Source organism: Ahaetulla prasina, chromosome 15 (genome assembly GCF_028640845.1).
Source record: "Ahaetulla prasina isolate Xishuangbanna chromosome 15, ASM2864084v1, whole genome shotgun sequence".
NCBI classification, from domain to species: domain Eukaryota; kingdom Metazoa; phylum Chordata; class Lepidosauria; order Squamata; family Colubridae; genus Ahaetulla; species Ahaetulla prasina.
The window spans coordinates 14,061,643-14,079,049 of NC_080553.1; the positions used below are offsets into that span (position 1 = coordinate 14,061,643).

At 43.8% G+C, this 17,407-nt stretch overlaps 1 protein-coding gene across 8 annotated transcripts in view; it reads right to left on the bottom strand.

Moving 5' to 3' along the window:
* TAOK3 (TAO kinase 3) overlaps nt 1–14,693 on the bottom strand; it is a 128,902-nt gene extending 114,209 nt beyond the window's left edge. For 5 of the 8 annotated variants that reach the window (XM_058158062.1, XM_058158061.1, XM_058158060.1 and 2 more), the window contains exon 1: nt 14,520–14,693. The gene's annotated coding sequence lies outside the window, so the exon portion shown is untranslated. The remainder of the gene's footprint in view (nt 1–14,519) is intronic. The other 3 variants (XM_058158066.1, XM_058158063.1, XM_058158067.1) reach the window with 2 other exon arrangements.
* Between the last annotated feature and the right edge of the window lie 2,714 nt (nt 14,694–17,407).

Below are 17,407 nucleotides of genomic sequence, written 5' to 3' on the forward strand. Positions count from 1 at the left end.
ATGAAAAGAAGGACTAGGGGAGACATGATAGCAGTGTTCTAATATCTCAGGGGCTGTCCCAAAGAAGAGGGAGTCAAGCTATTTTCCAAAGTACCTGAGGGTAGAACAAGAAGCAATGGGTGGAAACTAATCAAGGAGAGAAGCAACCTAGAACTAAGGAGAAATTTCCTGGCAGTGAGAACAATTAATCAGTGGAACAACTTGCCACAAGTTATGGGTGCTTCATTACAGGAGGTTTTTAAGAAAAGACTGGACAGCTACCTGTCTGATATATGTTCTCCTTCTTGGGCAGGTGGTTAAATGGTTGCAGGAACTGGGACTTATTTAATGACGCTAAGGATTAGGGGGGTGACATGATAGTAGTGTGTTCCAATATCTCAGGGGCTGCCCCAAAGAAGAGGGAGTCAAGCTATTCTCCAAAGCACCTGAAGGCAGGACAAGAAACAATGGGTGGAAACTAATCAAGGAGAGAAGCAACCAAGAACTAAAGGAGAAATTTCCTGACAGTGAGAACAATTAATCAGTGGAAACACTTGCCTCCAGAAGTTGTGAACGCTCCAACACTGGAAGTTTTAAAGAAATTGGATAAACCATTTGTCTGAAATGGTAGAGGGTTGTGATGGTGAACCTATGGCACGCATGCCAGAAATGGCACAGAAAGCCATCTCTCTGAGCATGCCAGCGGTCACTCTTCTAGGTTCCGGCATGCACATGCGCGCCCGTCAGCTGGTCTTTGCGCATGTGCCGGAAACAGGAAGAGCAGCTCCCTGGCGCACATGCTGAACTTCTGGTTTCCGGTGCATGCATGTGCACCGGCCAGCTGGTCTTCGAGCGTGCATACATGCCAGAAAACAGAAGACCATGTGACCGGCACACATGCCCTATCCTAGGGCAGTATCGGTGAACCTATGGAAACCATCCCGCAACAAATACGAGGCCTCGCCGGCTCCCCTTCCGCATTCCTGTGTTCAAACGTGCGCCGGTCAGCTGGCCGTTGCTGTCGTGTCCCACTCCTCCTCTGACGGCCGGGTCGGGGAAGTCCGTATCAAGCGTGGCCGCAAAGCCTCTGCAGCTTTGCCAAAGTCCTGTCAGAGTTCTCAGGGCAGGCAGGAGATCAGGATGTGACTTCAGCAATCCAAGTTAGACTTTGCCTGACTCAAGGAATGCCAAAAAGCAGATCCCTTATATAGGCCATGGGGTGTGGCTCCATGACTCAGCACTTATCCAGGCCTGCCCCTCCCTTCCTTTTGCTGACGTCGCCTCTCCATTCTCCGGAAGCGTGGATCTATCCACTGCATCGTTTCCTCCCCAGCTGCTGGTAATTCCAGCTCGTGGCTGGCTTCAGGCGCACATGCTGTCGGGGGGAGGTTTGTTTGCTCGGTTTGTCCGGGCATGGTGCCAGCGCTGGGGGCTGGAGGCATGCCAGGACATTCTTCTGCACTATCAGTCTCTGGCTGAGATAGCAGGAGATGAGAGGGGCCCGGCTGCGGAGAGGGGGGCGAGCGAGGCACAACAGTTGCATGCGCGGGAGTGGTGAACCCGGAAGAGCGCCGTTCCAGCACACATGCGCAGGCCGAACTTCCGGGTTGACGTGCGCATGCGCGATGGCCAGCTGTTCATCGGGCACAGTTCCATGCCGGTATCCGGGGGGCCGGCTCATGCATGCGCGATGGACTGCCGCTCTTCCGGGTATCGCCGCTCCCACGCGCACGAAGGCCAGCGGGGCCACGCACACCGGGCGGGATGGTTTCACGTGCCACTTTCGGCCCACAGGCCGGCACACGGGGCCGCCAAAGGTTCGCCGACACTGTCCTAGGGTCTTGCGATCCACCTTTTGCAACCTTCTCACGTGCAAATTGATGGCGGAAGCCTGATTCGCTTTGACCACTGAAGAACGGCAGTGATTCACCTAAATGACTGTGGCACGGTAGGTCGCAAAATGCAGCAAAACCCATTTGGCAAGCTTCCGGCTTAAACGACGGGAAGTTTTTTGTGGCTCGTTCGTGGCCGTAAGTCGAGGAGCTTCCTTCAACCCGTTCATCGAATGAAAACGAAGCAAAACTTTCCTCTCAGCAAAGTGGATTAAGGCTGCCTTGTTCTCTCTCTCAAATCTGATTATTTACTCGGTGAGAAATTGGAAAAGCAGATCTGGCGGAGATTTCCCTAATTCGACTAAAGGGGTTTAAAGAGGACCGAAGTGGGGTGGGGGGGGAAAGCTACGTTAAGGGCAAGTGGTCAGATTGTTTATCGCATATTCCAAACGGACAAAATGAGCTTTGCATGTCAACCGGGGAGCTGATGGGGACACAAAAGTAGCACAAAATGACAGTCACAGCACGTAGCATGTGTTTAGGACCCATTGCACTGTCCCTGGTTCATGTCACCATCATTCCCAGCCACCATCTGACAAGCGAAATCGCAAAGTCCATGGAGGGGGGGAGGGGGAGCCTGGTTTGCTTAATGGCCGCATGATTCACTTAACAACTGCCTCCTTGCTGAGCGACAGAAATGCTGGGCTCCGTCGTGGTTGTGAGTCAGCAACTCCCTGTTCGTGGTGGTCCTCGACGTACGGCCACATCGTGGAGCCCAACGTTCCTGTTGTGAAGCTTGAGTTTGGTCCCATTTTACGACCTTTCTGGCCGCCGTTGTTAAGTGAATCGCCGCCGTTGATTAAGTCAGGAACTCGGTTGCTAAGTGAATCTGGCTTCCCGGATTGACTTGGCTGGTCAGAAGGTCGCCAAAGGGGACTCTGCAACCGTCAGAAATACGAGACAGTGGCCAAGCATCTGAATTTTGATCATGAAGGATGCCGCAAAGGCCGTGAAAAATGTGAAAAACGGTCACGAGTCACGTTGTTCAGTGCCCGTTGTCACTTTGAACGGTCACTAAATGAGCTGTTGTATGTCGAGGACTACCTGCACTGAAGTCTGAGGTGTCTTAAAGTTATCCAGTTTGGGGGGGAAAAAACACTAAACTGAATCTTCAATTTGAAGATGCCCAGTTCAATTACAAGACAATGTTTCAGGGGTTTAAAAAGCAGGAAAAAACAGAAAAGGACAATGTAACCTTAGAAAGAAAACCAAACCAAGTCAGGACAGAATGTTTCAAATATTTTCTTGAGTTTTTCAGCCACAAAGTTAGGTATGTCCTTAAAACAAACGGCTTACATAAAAAAAAATATTCCCAGGTTGAAAGCATTCCGTTATAGCTTTGTCAAAAGCGGTTTTGTAAGCTTTTCAGAGTTAATCTGACGTTTTCTTACCATTACAAGCGGAGTATAGGCAGTCCTCGACCTACGACCACAATAGGCATAGGAATTTCCATTGCTAAGATAAAGGATTGCTAAACCTGATTTTACGGAATTCTATTCTATTCTATTCTATTTCTATTCTATTTTCAGTTCTATTCTATTCCAATTTTTATTTCTATTTTTTAATTCTATTCTAGTCTTCTACTCTATTTCAATTCTAATTTCTATTCTATTCTATTTTTATTCTATTTTCAATTCTATTTTCTATTTTTTAATTCTATTCTATTTTTAATTCTATTCTATTATAATTTTTATTTCTATTTTTATATCTATTTTTTAATTCTATTCTTCTACTCTATTTCAATTCTAATTTAGAATAGAATAGAATAGAATAGAATAGAATAGAATAGAATAGAATAGAATAGAATAGAATAGAATAATAGGAATAGGAATAGGAATAGGAATAGGAATAGGAATAGGAATAGGAATAGGAATAGGAGCGGAGCAGAGCAGAGCAGAGCAGAGCAGAGCAGAGCAGAGCAGAGCAGAACAGAACAGAACAGAACAGAACAGAACAGAACAGAACAGAATAGAATAGAATAGAAGAATAGGACTAGGAATAGGAATAGGAATGGAGTGGAGTGGAATGGAACGGAACGGAATGGAACAGGATTAGAATGGAGTGGAGTGGAGTGGAGTGGAGTGGAGTGGAGTGGAGTGGAGTGGAGTGGAGTGGAGTAGAGTAGAGTAGAGTAGAGTAGAGTAGAGTAGAGTAGAGTAGAGTAGAGTAGAGTAGAGTAGAGTAGAGTAGAGTAGAGTAGAATAGAATAGAATAGAATTCTTTATTGGCCAAGTGTGATTGGACCCACAAGGAATTTGTCGGTGTATATGCTCTCAGTGTAGATAAAAAGACAAGGTATGTTCATCAAGAATCATAAGGTACAACACTTAATGATAGTCATGGGGTACAAATAAGCAATCAAATCATACTAGGAAACAGTCACTATAAATCGTAAGGATACCAGCAACCAGGTTACATTTCTATTTCTATTTTTTAATTCCATTCCATTCCATATTCCATATTCCATTCCCTTTCCTGTCCTACTCCATTCAGAAAGGCCTCACTTAGCGACAAGAAATGTTGGCTGTAAGCCGAGGACTACCTACTGTAATGCCACATCCCACTATCCAGACTTCCTAATAATAAATAATAATCCGTGCCCCCCCCCCAGGGGTTATTGGCCAGTCATGGCTGTTCTGCTACTTCCTGATTCAGCAAGCAGCCGAAAATTAAGTTACGGTTAGCATCTGCTCACTCAAACGCTAATCGCGCTTCCTCCTTTGGAAGGAGGAAGAAACCGCTAATATATCTTGAACCGCCTGACATAGACAAAAATGAATAAGCCCCCACCCTGGTTTTTTTTTCCCCTTTCGTGGTGTGGAGACAATAACTTGGTCCTTAACACCAAGAAAACCAAGGAGCTTAGAGTGGACTACGAAAGGAACAGATCAGACATCCAGCCCTTGCTTATCCGTGGAGACCGAGTGGAGCAAGTGGTCAGTTTTAAGTTTCTGGGTGTGGTCATAAAAACGAGGACCTTGGACCATGGCAGCACTGGTCAAAAGGGTCCAGCAGAGATTATACCACCTAAGACTTATCAGGAAACAACAACTGAACGGTAAACCGCTGGTGACCTTCCACCGCTGTACCATAGGGAGTATTTTAACTTACTGCGCCTGTGTCTGGTTTGCCAATTGCAGAGGGGCAGATAGGACAACGCTCCAGAGGGTCAACGTCATTGCCCAGAGGGTCATTGGTTGCCCATTCCCCTCATTAGAAGAGCTTTATAGCTCCCGCTGCCTTCAGAAAGTTCAAAAACATTCTTAAAGAGCCATCTCATCCTAGGCACCCTTTTTTTTTTTTTTTGAACTATTACCATCTGGCAGCTGGTACAGGGCAATTAAAAACAAGGACAAATAGGCTGAAGAACAACTTCTATCCCAGGGCAATAACTGTATTGGAGTCTATGGTATAATGCAATATCGGGTTTTCAATTTCAATTATATAGAATGTGAAGGATGCGCCGTATGTTTGTGTTTTTATTTTTATAGTTATAATGTGCACCGAAGACGGCATTTAATTTCGTTGTACCATGCTCAATGACAATAAACTAAACTAAACTGTTGTGACCCAGCCCCAAGTAGGTAGTAGGAAACTCAGTCGGTGAAAAAGGAAACAAACTTTATTCGAACAGCTGAGAATTACTTCATTCTCCGCGTAGTCCAACTAAATTAAAGCAAATTCCTCCCAACACAAATTCCTCAGTCATATCGCAAACCTTGGTCCAATTAGGCAAACTGCCAAAGGCCTTTCTTGGCAAAAGTTCAGAAGACACCGATACAAAAATAAATGCAAGAAGACGAAGCTATCAACGTTGTTTTCCGGCAAAGCCCAAACGCCGTTGCTGGTCTTTTAAGCCTTATGGGAGGGGCTAATCATCTCTTGGCCCTACTCCCGAGTCATCCTCTTTGCTTGAGCTGCTCTTTCCTTCTAGCAGCTCTTCTCATGCGTGCATTAGGAACAGGCTCCTCCTGTTCCTCTGCCTCACTACTGTCAGTCTCTGGAGACTCTGGAGTCCGCACCTCACTCCCCGATGGCCCTGGCCCCACCTCAGCCTCATCGCTGTCCGACTCTGTTGCCAGCTCCGTAGGCCGCTGGCAGACCACAACATAAACTAAACCAAACTAAACTATGCTCAAATGCATTGAATGCCCCTCCTCCCCATCAGGAAGTAGCTGGTGCAGAGAAACGCAAGCCCTATTCAAATTTAACCTTATTGCAGCTTCCTCATTATTATTATTATTTTTTTCAGTTCAGATGACTTTATTTCATTGAAAGGAAAGAAAAAAAAAACTGGGGAAACCAGGCAGGAGGGTTTCCCATGAATGAATTTACTCCAGTGACCTTAAGTTTTTAAAATCTCAAGGACTTGGTCAGTAACATGACTATCTGATATGTTTTCCCTTGCTGAAGATAACAGAATCCAGAAATGCTTTGGGAGAGTAGGGGGGGACGGGACAAAGCTTTCAGAGAAGAGGAAAAAAAAAGTTTTCAATGAAAAGTAATGGAACCGCTTCTTGGAACGGATTAAGAAGACAGAATGAGATTTCAGGAGGCTTTCTATCCAGGGCAGAAAAATTACTAATACTGAATTAGTATTACACAATCAACTGTCTGGTTCGGTTCTGCAACCCAACAAGACAGACACAGACTTCAGATGATAATTAGAACTGCAGAAAAAAAAATTGCTACCAACCTGTCTTCCATTGAGGACCTGGATACTGCACGAATCAAGAAGAGGGCCGTGAAAATATTTACAGATCCCTCACATCCTGGACATAAACTGTTTCAACTCCTACCCTCAAAACGACGCTATAGAGCACTGCACACCAGAACTAGACACAAGAACAGTTTTTCCCCCGAAGGCCATCACTCTGCTAAACAAATAATTCCCTCGACACTGTCAAACTATTTACTAAATCTGCACTACTATTAATCTTCTCATCGTTCCCATCATCCATCTCTTTCCACTTAGGACTGTATGACTGTAACTTTGTTGCTGGCAATCCTTATGAATTATATTGATATACTGACCATCATTTGTGTTGTAAATGTTGTACCTTGGTGAAGGTATCTTTTCTTTTATGTACACTGAGAGGATATGAACCAAGACAAATTCCTTGTGTGTCCAATCACACTTGGCCAATAAAAAATTCTATTCTATTCTATTCTATTCTATTCTATTCTATTCTATTCAACATATAAAAAACTATATAAACTAAGATCATGGCATCCGGCCCTCTCAATTCCTGGCAAATAGATGGGGAAGAAATGGAGGTGGTGACAGATTTTATTTTCCCTTAGTCTTACCTACTAAGCCATTGTACCAAATATATATTGCTGATAAAGAAATAAAGCAAGCCTATAGTATAGATCTATTTCAAGCTATTTAGCTCTCATCCCTTACTCGGATTCGAACTTGGGCTGCTTGCCTATTAGGCAGTTGTATTAACCTCTGAGCCACATATAAATATAAATGGGGACACGGTGGCTCAGGGGCTAAGAGGCAGAGCTTGTCAATTGAAAGGCCGGCAGTTCAGTGGTTCGAGTCCCTCGTGCTGCCGCGTAACGGGGTGCGCTCCCGTGACTTGTCCCAGCTTCTGCCAACCTAGCAGTTCGAAAGCAGCTAAAAAAAAATGCAAGTAGAAAAATAGGGACCACCCTTTGGTGGGAAGGGAACAGCGTTCCGTGTGCCTTTGGCGTTTGGTTTGGAGTGTGTGTGTGTGTGTGTGTGTGTGTGTGTGTGTGTGTGTATACATATATATATATATATATAGGTCTTGGCATTTTCCGGTCTTTTCCCATGTAAGGTTGAGAGTATCTTGGCGACGTTTTGATGAGGTCTCACTCATCATCTTCAGGCTGGTGTCTTCGGCTTCGTGCTTCTCGAGGTCGAAGACACCAGCCTGAAGATGATGAGTGAGACCTCGTCGAAGCGTTGCCAAGATACACGGAAAAAGACCCGAAAATGCCAAGACCTACATACCTATACCCGTGAAAACCTACAAAAACACACACAGACACACAAAGACAGACAGACACACAGACACACATATCTGTCTGTCTGTCTTCGGCCAGTTTTCTGGATGACTAGCAAAACAAAATGCTCCAAAGAGAATCCACCCAGTTTACAGTGATATTAAAGGTTTTGTTTTTTAAAATTATTGCAAGCGTCCCTGATGATATGATTAGAAAAGTGATATCTATAAAGTATGGCGAGGGTTGGGGTAGGTAGGCATTCCAGATTGGCATGTCTTTGGGTAGGGTCGGCTGTTATGCAACACTGAACAAATAATGATTCAATACTCGGGGGGTTTTGTTTCCGGTTATATAACTTAGCAATTTTGCACTATTAGTAGAAGGCCTATTTAAAGATCTGGGAAGCATTTTAAGTAATCCGGTAACCTGGACCGAAGCTTGTAAGAAACAGGCCTTGAATTGGTCCAAAATTCTCAATCCAATCCTGTTCTATCAAGCCTGACTCCCCCGCGCCCCCCCCCCCAGCTTCCTTCCAAAGGAGGCTAAATTCACCCACTTTGCAATTCCAGCTCAAGATTTTTCTGCCACGCTATTTTAGTACACGTCGCCTAGCATCAACCAAACTCCAAGCTGGCTCCTGGCCTACATGGAAATTTATTTATTTTTATTTATTTATTTATTTTTCGTATTTGTATACCGCCCTATCTCCCTAGGGACTCAGGGCGGTTCACAGGCAAATAAAAAGGTACATATAAATACAAAATAAAATATCGATTAAAAAACTTATTCCACATAGCCAAATAATTAAAAATAACAGTATACATAATAAAACCCATTAAACCAATATAAATTTAAAATCTAGTCCAGTCCTGCGCAGATGAATAGATGTGTTTTAAGCTCGCGGCGGAAGGCGGAATTTAGGGGAAAATAACGCAAAACTAGGATTATCTGAAAGAAAGAAAAAAAACCAGGGTTCCCCCCCTGCTTCCCGCCTCTCTCCCCAGATTCCAAACGGGGAGGACAAGCTTGGCTGCAACTGAGAGTGCAGGAAGTCCTCGGACTTCCGACGGCAACCGAGAGGCCAAAATTCCCCCTGCTGAGCCGAAACGTTTGTTAAGTGAATTTTGGCTCCACCTTACACCGTTGTTAAGGGGATCACACTACAACTGTTCATTTGGTCACATTTTGGTTGTTGAGCGAATGCCACCGTCATAAATTCGAGTCAGTTTGCTGAACGTCTGAATTTTGGCGACGTGACCGCCAGACGGTCCTAGACAAGTTGCACAGACAAATTGCTAAGTGGGGGGCGGGGAAATAAACGATCCTGAGTCCATTTTTCAGCACCATTGTAACTTCGAACGGACGCTAAACGAACCATTGTCAAGTCGAGGACTACCTGTATACGTGTCTTCCCAAAACTCAAGGACATTTTGGGACTCGCTAGCCATGTTACATCTTGCTAACCAGCAGATTCCACCACAAAATGTCAAGAAGACAAAATAATGGAGGGGTGTGTGTGTGTGTGTGTGTGTGTGTGTGTGTCAGGGTTCCAAGTAACACCTCCCCCCCCCCCATGAAATCCCATGAAGGCAAGTTTTCATATTGACGAAAAGACTGCACAATCGTTTTGAAGACATTTTAAAAGGCGAATTTATCTCTGGGTTATTTTGAAAAGTTACAGCTAAGGTGTTGTAGCCCTCTAGCAGATCTGACAGCAGATTCGGACAGTGAGGAGGTTGGGGAGGAACATGGGCCAGTCCTGGAGTTTGGGGAAGGCTCTGATGAGGGCTCTGCGCCGGAGGCAGAGAGAGGGCCGGGGCCATCTTGACAGTTGTCAGCTGCCTTCGGAGTCGGACATCAGTGGGGCAGAAGAACAGCTGGAGCCTGTTCCCAGTGTGCTCCTGCGCAGAGCTGCCAGGAGAAAGGAACAGCTAAGGAACAAGGGTCGACTCAGGAGTAAAGCCACGGGTAGACGGTGAATGGCCCCTCCCATAGGGAATAAAGAGGAGTAGAAGGGGAGGGGAGTTTGCAGGAGACAATTAGTTCATTGGGGTGAAGATCTGTTCCTTTATTTATTTTATTTTATTTATTTTATTAGATTTTTATACCGCCCTTCTCCCAAAGGACTCAGACACATTCTTGCCATGTATTGTGGGTTACAGTGTGGCGGCTGAAAGATATCGGCCTGGCCACTCTCCAAGCCTGATCAAGGTCGCTGACAGTGAACTATCTTGAAAGCCTGTGGGAGAGGAACAACTTTGCTGGAGAGGAATTCACCGCCAATTAAATAAAAGGGGTTTATCTGGACGAGGACTCGGCTTCGTGCTGCAGGGGAAGCCTAGGTCAGAACATAAGACTACAATGTTTGCACATCTCCTTTTATCTTTTCCTTTTCCCTCCCCCCCTCTTTGACTGCGCTTGCAAAATTAATTAATAGTAATCATAAGGAAACTTCTCCTTGACTAGGTACCTTATAATTAAATCGGTGTGACATAAGAAAAATGAAAGAGAAATATTCCTACTTCCAGATGTTCGGGATTTTAGGTTGCTTTTAATTTAAGTGGAATTGCTTTCAAACCCAATGGTGCTTTTACCCCCCCCTCCCCTCCCCAGAGGCGGGGTGAAATGCTCCCGGTTCGGACTGGAGCAGCCGATCCGGTAGCGATGACGGCGGGTGGTTCGGAGAACCGGTAGCAAAAATCCCTGCCCCCACCCACCCATGCACCACCCCAGGTTAAAAAAAAAAAGGCTCTGAAGATCCCAGCTGAGCTGCCTGATCATCCAAGCGTGTTTTTTTTATATACTTTTAAAAGCATTTTTTTACAAGCTATCCGGCCGAATAGGTTGTAAAAAAAAATGCTTTTAAAAGGTTAAAAAAAGGCTCTGAGAATCCCAGCTGAGCTGCCTGATCATCAGAGCGTTTTTTTATACTTTTAAAAGCATTTTTTACAAGCTATCCAGCCGAATAGGTTGTAAAAAAAAATGCTTTTAAAAGGTTAAAAAAAGGCTCTGAGAATCCCAGCTGAGCTGCCTGATCATCAGAGTGTTTTTTTATATACTTTTAAAAGCATTATTTTACAAGCTATTTGGCCAAATAGGTTGGAAAAAAAAGCTTTTAAAAGGTTAAAAAAAGGCTCTGAGAATCCCAGCTGAGCTGCCTGATCATCAGAGCATTTTTTATATACTTTTAAAAGCATTATTTTACAAGCTATTTGGCCAAATAGGTTGGAAAAAAAAGCTTTTAAAAGTAAAAAAAAAAAGATCGCGCGCCACAGCTGATCAGCCCCTCCCTGCGCGCAGTTCTACTTACCCAACGCCTCCTTTTGGCGTGCACTGCGCACGCACACCTTGCATTGGGTGTGTGGTGCGCAGCGCGCATGCACAGCCAGCGAACCGGTTAGTCAACCGGTTCAGCCTTCACCACCGGCCAGAGGCCACTGGACTTTCCGGCTTTTTTTTTTCCTTTGAAGACGTTCCACTTGTCATCCAAGAAGCTTCTTCAGCTCTGATTGGATGGTGGGGAATATAATCATTCAGTCAGAGCCGAAGAAGCTTCTCGGATGAAAAGCGAAAGGTCTTCAAAGAAAAAAAACCAGAAAGTCCAGTTTCTTCTTCTTCTTTTTTTTTTTTTAAAAAAGCAATTTTGGGACAACTGTGACCTGGAGGACTGAGAATCTCCACCAACAAAATGCTTCCAAAGTATGGTGCTCTCAGGGCTAAATCTTTATTTCAAGGGGCCTCTGTGGCTCAGACTGGTAAGACTGTTATTAACAGCAGCTGCTTGCAATTACTGCAGGTTCAAGCCCCACCAGGCCCAAGGTTGACTCAGCCTTCCATCCTTTATAAGGTAGGTAAAATGAGGACCCAGATTGTTGGGGGCAATAAAAGTTGACTTTGTATATAATATACAAATGGATGAAGACTATTGCTTAACACAATGTAAGCCGCCCTGAGTTTTCGGAGAAGGGCGGGATATAAATTCAAAAAAAAAAAAAAAAGGTGGAATTTGAGGGGGGGGAGTCTTAGAAATGGTGGGAAAAATTTTTTGGAAATCGTGAGAGAAATTAATCAGTGGAACGACTTGCCTTTAGAAATTGTGAATGCTCCAAGACTGGGAGTTTTTTAAAGAAGATGTTGGACAACCACTTTGTCTGAAATGGTAGAGGGTTTCCTGCCTGAGCAGGGGGTTGGACTAGAGGACCTCCAAGGTCCCTTCCGATTGTGTGGGAGAATACTGGGAGGGTAAATGGCCCTGGAAAGCACAGCCTGTCCTTATCTCAAGACTGTCTTTGCTTCCCTGCCTATCTCGGGATGCTCCTTGGACTGTTCCCTGATCTTTTTCTCTACACACACGGTGTCCTGGTTCTCATGGTCAGTCAGCAGCGTACATTATATCAGGAGTGAGTGGATTCCATTTTTTAAAAATTTTATTTACCGACTATAGATTTTATTAAAAAAAAAAATATTCATAAATAACCCAAGGTGCAGAACAGACATAACGTTCGTTTCTCCTTCTCTTTTTTTTCTCACGCAACAACCCTGAGGAGGTAGGCCCAAAGTCACCCAGTTGACTCTTATGCCTAAAGTGGGACTAGAACACCCAGTCTCCTGGCTATTGGCCCAAAGTCACCCAGCCAGATTTCATGCCTAAAGTGGGACTAGAACTCCTAGTCTCCTGGGGATTGGCCCAAAGTCACCCAGCCAGATTTCATGCCTCAAGTGAAGCTAGAACTCCTAGTCTCCTGGGTATTGGACCAAAGTCACCCAGTTGACTCTTATGCCTAAAGTGGGACTAGAACTCCCAGTCTCCTGGGGACTGGACCAAAGTCACCCAGTTGATTCTTATGCCAAAGTGGAGCTAGAACTCCCAGTCTCCTGGGGACTGGACCAAAGTCACCCAGTTGACTCTTATGCCAAAGTGGAGCTAGAACTCCCAGTCTCCTGGGGACTGGACCAAAGTCACCCAGTTGACTCTTATGCCTAAAGTGGAGCTAGAACTCCCAGTCTCCTGGGGACTGGACCAAAGTCACCCAGTTGACTCTTATGCCTAAAGTGGGACTAGAACTCCCAGTCTCCTGGGGATTGAACCAAAGTCACCTAGCCACATTTCATGCCTAAAGTGGAGCTAGCACTCCCAGTCTCCTGGGGATTGTACCCAGGTCCCCACCACTATCCACCCTCACCATCCACTCCAGGCCCCCCCCTCCAAATCATGGAGGGCTCTTTGCAGCCTCCAATCGCTTCTTTCCCCCTCCTCTCCCAATATAGCACCCACCCCTCTCTTGCCCTCCCCCACCTTCCCAATATAGGCCCCCCACCCTTTCCCCATCTCTTGCCCACCTTCCCAATATAGCCCCACCCTCTCCCAATATTGCCCCTCTCCACCCCACTCCTCTCTCGCCCACCCCAGACCCCCTCCTCCCCCAGATCCCTCCTTACCAAACTGCCCCTCTTCCCCACCTCTCTCTCTTTCTTCCCACCCCACCCTCCGCCACTAACAGCCCAGCTCCATGCGGCCGCGGTGGTGCCCTTCCCACCCCGTCCCCTCCCCTGAGCAGAAAAGACCAACTAGATAACCTCTGGCATTCCCCCCCATCTCCTCTTTCTTTCTTTTTTTTCCCCTCCTCCTCCTCCTCCTGCTCCTTTCAACTTCCTCCCATAGGGAGGGAGGGGGGAAGGAAAGATCAATAAATAAATATATCAATCAATCAATATATCAATCAATAAATATGTCAATCAATCAATAAATATATCAATCAATAAATATATCAATGTATAAATGTATAAACAAATAAATATATCAATGTGTAAATGTATAAACGTATAAATAAATGTATCAATAAATAAATATATCAATGTATAAATGTATAAATAAACGTATCAATAAATAAATATATCAATGTATAAATGAATAAATGTATAAATAAACGTATAAATAAATAAATATCTCAATGTATAAATGTATCAATAAACGTATCAATAAACAAATATATCAATATCTCAATGTATAAATGTATAAATAAACGTATAAATAAATAAATATCTCAATGTATAAATGTATCAATAAACAAATATATCAATATCTCAATGTATAAATGTATAAATAAACGTATAAATAAATAAATATATCAATGTATAAATGTATCAATAAACGTATCAATAAACAAATATATCAATATCTCAATGTATAAATGTATCAATAAACGTATCAATAAATAAATATCTCAATGTATAAACGTATCAATAAACAAATATATCAACATCTCAATGTATAACTAAATATATCATATAACTAAATAAATAAATAAATGTATAAATAAACCAATGTATGTATAAATAAATAAATAAATAAACGTATAAGTAAATAAATATATCAATCAATCAATCAATATATTAATAAATAAATAAATAAATATATCAATATATAAATGTATAAATAAATAAATAAATAAATATTTTTTTAAAAAAAAAGCCTCCCCCCCCACCGGCGTTTTCCGCCCTCACAGCCCCCTTCTCTCCCCGCGCACCCTCGGCGCCTGCTTTTTTTCCTTTCCTCCCTCTTTTTTTCCTCCACCGGCCGCGTCATTTTTCCTTCCCACGCGACCCCCCCCCGCTTTCTCCCCCCCCCCTTCCTCCTCCTCCCCCCCCACCTCAAAAGTGCTTCCTTACCCGCCTGGCGCTGGGAAAAGTTCCTCGCCGGCGGCCGCTCCGCTCAAGCTCCGGGAAGGGAAGCCCAGCGGTGAGCCGGGACTCCCAGCGACCCTCCGCCCGCCTGAGGAGAAAGCAGCCGCCGCTCGCCTGCTCGCTCCCTCCCTCCGGCGCGGCCGAAAGTGGGGGGGGGGCGATCGACCGCTCGGTGCTCGATTCCCCAGGTCTGGGCGGACCTCCTCCCGAGAAAACGAGGGAAGCCGGCCCTGGTCGCGAAGCGAGGAAATCGGCCATCGATTCCTTCGGACTCGCCCTGCTTCCTCTTGCTCCTCCCTCTCTCGGGAGCGGACCAATCAGCGGCACTTCCGTATTCCGAGGGGGAAAAGGAGGGAGCCAGGCTCCGCCCACGCGTCGGGAGGGGCGGGCTGTGCGGGGGGGCGGGCTGTGCGGGGGGGGGGGGGGGGGGGAAGAGCGGGATTTCGTAGGTCGGGAAAAAATGGCTCCGGAGCCAAAACTTTTATTTATTTATTTTATTTATTTTTATTTTATTTTGTCACAACACTATATACAATCATCAACATAATAATTCAGCATGAGAGAAAAAGTATATATAAGTAAAAGTATAATTATAATTATCATAAAAGTATCATTTCTATTTTATTTCTATTTATTTCGAGTCTATTTTAATTCTATTCCATTTCACTCTACTTTAATTCTGTTCTAATCTATTCTACTTTAATTCTATTCTACTTTAATTCCATTCCATTCTATTTCAGGGATCTCCAACCTTGCCAACTTTCAGACTTGTGGACTTCAACTCCCAGAGTTCCTCAGCCAGCTTCGCTGAGTTGATTCTGGGATCAACTCATTCATTCAGAATCATGAGCTGATTCTGGGAGTTGAAGTCCACAAGTCTGAAAGTTGCCAGGGTTGGTGACCCCTGTTCTATTCTACTTTAATTCTGTTCTATTGTATTTTACTTTAATTCTATTCCACTCCATTCTATTCCATTCTACTTTAATTCTATTCTATTCTATATTTTTCTATTCTATTCTATTCTACTTTACTCTATTCTATTCTTATTTCTTTATTTTATTCCATTCCATTCCATTCCTTTGCTTTATTCCTTATCCTATCCTATCCTATCCTACTGTAATTCTATTCTATTAATTCTTTTCTATTCTTTTAATTCTATTGACTAGAATAGAATTAAAAGAATAGAATAGAATTAAAAGAAAAGAATTCCATTCCAGTTTAATTCTATTCTATTCCCTATCCCTCATCCTATCCTATTCCTATTCTTATTCCTCCTCCGCCTCCTATTCTAGATTGTGTTGCTTTGCTTTGTCTTTCCCCAACCCTGCACCCTCCAGCTGAGTGGTGGGTGGGAGTACAACAGTGCCCCTGAGTCCCATCCAGGAGGGTCTAAACCAGGGGTCTCCAATCTTGGCAACTTTAAGACTTGTGGACTCCAATTCCCAGAATTCCCCTGGGAAAGCTGGCTGAGGAATTCTGGGAGTTGAAGTTCACAAGTCTTAAAGTGGGCAAGGTTGGAGACCCCTGGTCTAAACCATCAGCATCGTCATACATCCTATCCGGAGGACCCATGGATTAAATTAGGAGTCTCCAACCTTGGTCCCTTTAAGACTTGTGGACTTCAACTCCCAGAGTCCCTCAGCCAGCAAAGCAAAGCTGGCTGAGGAACTCTGGGAGTTGAAGTCCACAAGTCTTAAAGGGACCAAGGTTGGAGACCCCTGGATTAAATATTGCCGCCTCTCGCATACGGAATTTATTATTGCACGGCGTTCTTACCAACCTCGCCCTCGCCTTCCCCTTCCCCTCTTTTTCCCCTTAACCTTTCTCTGCTTTTTTTTTTCCCCCTCGGTTTGCACAGACGGATTTTCCTTTATAAACGGGGAGCTCCCCTTTCTTCAATTCCTGCACGGGATCCCGTGCTCAGGATTTGCTCCACCTTCGGGAATCTATTTCACTCTGAAGCCTCTTGAAGCGCCCAGGTCGAAGCGGATTGCAAGGATTCCAGGTGCGAATTAGGGAAGCCTGCTCTGCAAACAGTTCTACATTCTATGATGTTAGGGGCTATGAATTCTGGGAGTTGAAGTCCATGCATCTTAAAGTGTGCTGGCTGGAAATAGATAGATAGATAGATAGATAGATAGATAGATAGATAGATAGATAGATAGATAGATAGATAGATAGATAGATAGATAGATAGATAGATAGATAGATAGATAGATGGAGAAACAGAGATGGAGAAATAGATATAGATATACTGTAGATAAAGAGAGAGAGGAAATAGATATAGATATAGATACTGTAGATGATTGATTGATAGATAGATAGATAGATAGATAGATAGATAGATAGATAGATAGATAGATAGAAAGAAAGAAAGATAGATGATAGATAGATAGATGACATGATACGAGAGAGAGAGAGAGAGAGAGAGAGAGAGAGAGAGAGAGAGAGGTAGATAGATGACATGATACAAGATAGATAGACAGACAGACAGACAGACAGACAGATATTGTCACTTTAAATATACACTAATCGGCATACATTAAAATTAAATTTCATTGCATACAGCTCTCAAAGGGTCACGATCTCCAATATAAGTACATAACCATGGTAGACTAAATGAATAAATAAAAATAATAGGGTAGGGTAGGGTAGGGTAGAATAGAATTAGAAGCGAAAGGAAGGGAAAAGAATATAGAAAATGAATAGAATAGAATAGAATAGAAGGGAAGGGAATAGAATATAGAAAATGAATAGAAATAGAAATAGATATAGAATAGAATAGAATAGAATAGAATAGAATAGAATAGAATAGAATAGAATAATAGAATAGAATAGAATATAGAAAATGAATAGAATAGAATTAGAAGGGA